This window comes from Neopelma chrysocephalum, unplaced genomic scaffold (genome assembly GCF_003984885.1).
Source record: "Neopelma chrysocephalum unplaced genomic scaffold, ASM398488v2 Primary Assembly neopelma1_97159, whole genome shotgun sequence".
NCBI classification, from domain to species: domain Eukaryota; kingdom Metazoa; phylum Chordata; class Aves; order Passeriformes; family Pipridae; genus Neopelma; species Neopelma chrysocephalum.
Genome location: NW_020925800.1, coordinates 7850 through 14485, shown reverse-complemented (window position 1 = coordinate 14485; position 6636 = coordinate 7850).

Sequence of the window (6636 nt, the reverse complement as noted above, 5' to 3'; positions counted from 1 at the left end):
ACGACGGCCCTTTTTGCCCAGAAGGAGGGGCCTGACCCTCCGGCTCTTGCCTGCCCTTTGTTCGGTTCGCTCGGCTCTACGCGCGCAGCCTGGGCTCCCGGCCCCGGAAGGTCGGGTCGGGGAGGAATCCTCGACCGTATCCGATTTTGTCCCCCGGCCAGTTCTGGGACAGCCGGCACGGCGGCCCGCGAACGACGGTCCTTTTTTGCCAGAAGGAGGCGCCTGACCCTCTGGCTCTCGCCTGCCCTTTGTGCGCCTCGGTCAACCCTGCGCGCGCAACCGGAACTCCCGGCCCCGGAGCTTCAGGTCTAGAAGGAATCCTCGACCGTATATGATTTTTGCCCACGACTGGTTTCTGGCCGGCTGCCGCGCCGGCCCACGAACAACAGCCCTTTTTTCCCAGAAGGAGAGGTCTGACCCTTCAGCTCTCGCCTGCTATTTGTGCACCTCGCTCGGCTCTACGCGCGCAGCCTGGGTTACCGGCCCCAGCGCCTCCCGTCTGGGAGGAATCCCCGACCGTATTCAATTTAAGACCCCGGTCAGCCGGCACGCCGGTTCGCGCATTAGGGCCCTTTTTGCCCAGAAGGAGGGGCCTGACCCTCCGGCTCTCGTCTGCCCTTTGTGCGCCTCGCTCGGCTCTACGCGTGCAGCCGGGGCTCCAGACCCCAGCGCCTCCTATCTGGGAGGAATCCCCGACCGTATCTGATTTTTGCCCCCAGCTGGCGTGCCGGCCCGCGAACGACAGCCCTTTTTGCCCAGAAGGAAGGGCCTGACCCTCCGGCTCTTGCCTGCCCTTTGGACACTACACTCGGTTCTACGCGCGACCAGGGCTCCTGGCCCTGGCGCCTCCGGTCTAGGAGGAATCCTCGACCGTATTTGATTTAGCCCCCGAAGAGCTCCGGGCCTGCAGGCGCGCTGGTCTGCGAACGACGGCCCTTTTTGCCCAGAAGGAGGGGCCTGACCATCCGGCACTCACCTGCCCTTTGTGCGCAGCGATTGGCTCTATGCGCACAGCCAGGGCTACTGGCCTTGGCGCCTCCGGTCTGGAAGAAATCCTCGACCATATCCGATTTTTGCCCCCGGCCACTGTGCTGGCCTGCAAACAACAGTCCTTTTTGCCCAGAGGGAGGGGCCTGACCCTCCGGCTCTCTCCTGCCCTTTGTGCGCCTCGCTCGACTCTACACGCGCAGCCGGGGCTCCCGGCCCTGGCGGTTCCACTCTGGGAGGAATCCTCGACCGTATCTGATTTTTGCCCTCGGCCGGCCCAAGGCCACCAGGCGCGCCAACCCTCGAACGATGGCCCTTTTTACCCAGAAGGAGGGGCATGACCTTCCGGCTCTCGCCTGCCCATTGTGCGCCTCGCTCAGCTCTACATGCAAAGCAAGAGCTCCCGGCCTTGACGACTCCAGTCTGGGAGGAATCCTCGACCGTATGCAATTTTAGGCCCCGGAAGGCCGGCGCGACGGCCCACGAACGACGGCCCTTTTTGCCCAGAAGGAGGGGCCTGACCCTCCGGCTCTCGCCTGCCCCTTGTGCGCCTCGCTCGACCCGACGGGTGCAGCTGGGGCTCCAGGCCTTGGTGCATCCGGTGTGGAAGGAATCCTCGACTGTATCCCATATTGGTCCCGGGCCAGGGCACCGGCCTCCGAACGACAGCCCTTTTTTCCCAGAAGGAGGGGCCTGACCCTCCGGCTCTCATCTGCCCTTTGTGCGCCTCGCTCGACTCTACGCACGCAGCCGGGGCTCCTGACCCCGGCGCCTCCAGTCTGGGAGGAATCCTCAACCGTATTCAATTTTAGCCCCCGGACAGCCGGTGAGCTGGCCGGTGAACAACGGCCCTTTTTGCCCAGAAGGAGAGGCCTGACCCTCCGGCTCTCTCGTGCCCTTTGTGCGCTTCGCTCAGCTCTACACGTGCAGCTAAGGCTCCTGGCCCCGGCGCCTCTGGTCTGGAAGGAATCCTTGACCGTACCCGATTTTTGCCCCAGGACGGCCCCTGCTGAGTCAATGCGCCGGGCCACGAACGACGGCCCTTTTTGTGTAGAAGGAGGGTCCTGACCCTCCGACTCTCGCCTGCCCTTTTTGCGCCTCACTCAGCTCTACCTGCGCAGCGGGGGCTGCCGGCCCCGGCGCCTCCGGTCTGGAAGGAATCCTCGACCATATCCGATTTTTGTCGAAGGCCAACCCCGGGTTGGCTGTCGCGCCGGCCAACGAACGACGGCCCTTTTTGCCCAGAAGGAGGGGCCTGACCCTCCGGCTCTCGCCTGCCCTCTGTACGCCTCGCTCGGCTCTACGTGCACAGCCTGGGCTCTTGGCCCTGGCACCTCCGGTCTGGAAGGAATCTGCGACCATATCCTATTTTGGGCCCCGACCAAACCTCTGCCTTCCTCCGTGACGGCCCGCGAACGACAGCCCATTTTTCCCAGAAGGAGGGGCCTGACCCTCCGGCTTTTGCCTGCCCTTTGTGCGCCTCGCTCGGCTCTACCTGCGCAGCGGGGGCTCCCGGCCCCGGCGCCTCCGGTCTGGAAGGGCTCCTTGACCATATCCGATTTTGGTCGAAGGCCAACCCCGGGCCGGCTGTCGCGCCAGCCAACGAACTACCGCCCTTTTTGCCCAGAAGGAGGGGCCTGACCCTCCAGCTCTCACCTGCCCTTTGTGCGCCTCGCTCGACTCTACGCATGCAACCGGGGCTCCCAGCCCCGGCGCCTCCGATCTGGAAGGCATCGTCGACCGTATCTGATTTTGGGCCACGACCGACCCAGGGCCGGCCGCCGTGACGGCCTGCGAACGACGGCCCTTTTTGCCCAGAGGGAGGGGCCTGACCCTCCGACTCTCGCCTGCCCTTTGTGTGCCTCGCTCGGCTCTACGCGCGCAGCCGGGGCTCCCGACTCCGGCGCATCTGGTCTTTAAAGAATCCTCGACCCTACCCGATTTTGGCCCTCGGCCGGCCCCGGACCGCCAGGTGCGGCGGCCAGCGAACGGCAGCCCTTTTTGCCCAGAAGAAGGGACCTGACCCTCCGGCTCTCGCCTGCTATTTGTGCGCCGCGATCGACTCAATACGCGCAGCCGGGTCTCCCGGTCCTGGCGCCTTCAGTCTGGAAGGAATCCTCGACCGTATGCAATTTTAGCCCCCGGCCGGCCGGCGTGCCGGCCCGCGAGCGACGGCCTTTTCTGCCCAGAAGAAGAGGCCTGACCCTCCGGCTCCCTCCTACACTTTGTGCACCGCGCTCCGCTCTACGAGCGCAGCCGTGGCTCCTGATTCCGGTGCATCCGGTCTTGAAAGAATCCCCGACCATATCCGATTTTGGCCCTCGGTTGGCCCCCGACCGCCAGGTGCAGGGGCCACCGAACGGCGGCCCTATTTGCCCAGAAGAAGAGGCCTGACCCTCCGGATCCCTCCTGCCCTTTGTGCGCCGCGCTCCGCTCTACGAGCGCAGCCGAGGCTCCCGAATCCGGGGCATCCGGTCTTGAAAGAATCCTCGACCCTATCCGATTTTGGCCCTCGGCCGGCCCCGGACAGGCAGGTGCGGCGGCCAGCGAACGGTGGCCCTTTTTGCCCAGACAGAGGGGCCTGACCGTCCGGTTCCCGCCTGCCCCTTGTGCGCCGCGATGGGCTCTACGCGCGCAGCTGGGGCTCCCGGGCCTGGCACCTTCGGTCTGGAAGGAATCCTCGACAGTATGCAATTTTAGCCCCCGGCCAGCCGGCGCGCCGGCCCACGAACTATGGCCCTTTTTGCCCAGAAGAAGAGGCCTGACCCTCCGGCTCCCTCCTGCCCTTTGTGCGCCGCGCTCCGCTATACGAGCGCAGCCGGGGCTTCCGGTCGTGGCGCCTTCGGTCTGGAAGGAATCCTCGACCGTATGCAATTTTAGCCCCCGGCCAGACGGCGCGGCGGCCCGCGAGCAATGGCCCTTTCTGCCCAGAAGAAGAGGCCTGACCATCCGGCTCCCTCCTGCCCTTTCAGCGCTACGCTCCGCTCTACGAGCGCAGCCGGGGCTCCCGACTCCGGGGAATCTGGTCTTGAAAGAATCCTCGACCGTATCCGATTTTGGCCCCCGGCCGGCCCCAGACCGCCAGGTGCGGCGGCCTGTGAACGACGGCCTTTTTTGCCCAGAAGGAGGGGCCTGGCCCTCCGGCCCCCTCCTGCCCTTTGCGCGCCGCGCTCCGCTCTACGAGCGCAGCCGTGGCTCCCGACTCCGGCGCATCCGGTCTTGAAGGAATCCTCGACCGTATCTGATTTTGGCCCTCGGCCGGCTCCCGACCGCCATGTGCGGCGGTCAGCGAACGGCGACCCTATTTGCCCAGAAGGAGGGGCCTGACCCTCCGGCTCCCGCCTGCCGCTTGTGCGCCGCGATCGGCTCTACGCGCGCAGCCGGGGTTCCCGGTCCTGGCGCCTTCGGTCTGGAAGGAATCCTCGACCGTATGCAATTTTAGCCCCCGACTGGCAGGCGCACCGGCCAGCGAACGACGGCCCTTTTCGCCCAGAAGGAGGGGCCTGACCCTCCGGCTCTCGCCTGTTTTTTGTGCGCCGCGATCGGCTCTACGTGCGCAGCTGGGGCTCCCGGTCCTGGCGCCTTTGGTCTGGGAGGAATCCTCGTCCGTATCCGATTTTGGCCCTTGGCAGTCCGTGGAACGCCCGGTGCGCTAGACCACGAAGGACGGAACTTTTTGGACAGAAGGAAGGGCCTGACCCTTTGGGCTCTCGCCTGCCCCTTGTGCGCCGCAAGCGGCTCTACGCGCGCAGCCGGGGCTCCCGGTCCTGGCGCCTTTGGTCTGGAAGGAATCCTCGACCGTATGCAACTTTAGCCCCCATCCGGCCAGCGCACCAGCACACGAACGACGGCCCTTTTTGCACAGAAGGAGGGGCCTGACCCTCCGGCTCTCGCCTGCTATTTGTGTGCCGCGATCGGTTCTACGCGTGCAGCCGGGGCTCCCGGTGCTGGCGCCTTCGGTCTGGAAGTAATCCTCGACCGTATGCAATTTTAGCCCTCAACAGGCAGGCGCACCGGCCAGCGAATGACGGCCCTTTTTGCCCAGAAGAAGAGGTCTGACCATCCGGCTCCTCCCTACCCTTTGTGCGCCACGCTCCGCTCTACAAGTGCAGCCGGGGCTCCCGGGTCCGGCGCCTTCGGTTTTGAAAGAATCCTCGACCGAATCCGATTTTGGTCCTCGGCCGGCCCCAGACTGCCAGGCGCGCCGGCCAGTGAACGACGGCCCTATTTGCCCAGAAGGAGGGGCCTGACCCTCCGGCTCTCGGTTGCTATTTGTGCGCCGCGATCGGCTCTAGGCGCGCAGCCGGGGCTCCCGGTCCTGTCGCCTTTGGTCTGGAAGGAATCCTCGACCGTATGCAATTTTAGCCCCCGGTCGGCCGGCGCACCGGCCCATGAACGACGGCCCTTTCTGCCCAGAAGAAGAGGCCTGACCCTCCGGCTCCCTTCTGCCCTTTGTGCGCTGCTCTCGGCTCTACGAGCGCAGCCGGGGCTCCCGACTCCGGGGCCTTCGGTTTTGAAAGAATCCTCGCCCGAATCCGATTTTGGTCCTCGGCCGGCCCCGGACCGATAGGTCCAGCGGCCAGCGAACGGCGGCCAAATTTGCCAAGAAGGAGGGGCCTGACGCTCCGGCTCTCGCCTGCTATTTGTGCGCCGCAATCGGCTCTACGCGCGCAGCCAGGGCTGCCAGTCCTGGCGCCTTCGGTCTGGAAGGAAACCTCGTCCGTATGCAATTTTAGTCCCCGGCCGGCCGGAGCAACGCCCCAGGAACGACGGCCCTTTTTGCCCAGAAGGAGGGGCCTGACCCTCCAGCTCTCGCCTGCTATTTGTGCGCCACATTCGGCTCTACGCGCGCAGCCGTGCCTCCCGGTCCTGGTGCCTTTGGTCTGGAAGCAATCGTCGACCGTATGCAATTTTAGCCCCCAGTCGGACGGCGCACCTTCCGGCAAACGACGGCCCTTTCTGCCCAGAAGGAGGGGCCTGACCCTCCGGCTCTCACCTGCTATTTGTGCGCCGCGATCAACTCTACGCGGGCAGCCGGGGCTCCCGGTCCTGGCGCCTTCGGTCTGGAAGGAATCCTCGACCGTATGCAATTTTCGCCCCCGACTGGCAGGCGCACCGGCCAGCGAACGACGGCCCTTTTCGCCCAGAAGGAGGGGCCTGACCCTCCGGCTCTCGCCTGTTTTTTGTGCGCCGCGATCGGCTCTACGTGCGCAGCTGGGGCTCCCGGTCCTGGCGCCTTTGGTCTGGAAGGAATCCTCGACCGCATGCAATTTTAGCCCCCGGCCGGCCGGCGCGCCGGCCAGCGAACCACGGCTCTTTCTGCCCAGAAGAAGGGGCCTTGACCCTCCGGCTTCTTCCTGCCGTTTGTGCGCCACAATCGGCTCTACATGCGCAGCCGGGGCTCCCGGTCCTGGACGGAATCCTCAACCGCATGCAATTTTAGCCCCCACTCGGCCGGCGCCCTGGCCCGCAAACGACGGCCCTTTCTGCTCAGAAGGAGGGGCCTGACCCTTCGGGCTCTCGCCTGCCCCTTGTGCGCCGCCAGCGGCTCCATGCGCGCAGCCGGGGCTCCCGGTCCTGGCGCCTTCGGTCTGGAAGGAAACCTCGACCGTATGCAATTTTAGCCCCCGACTGGCAGGCGCGCCGGCC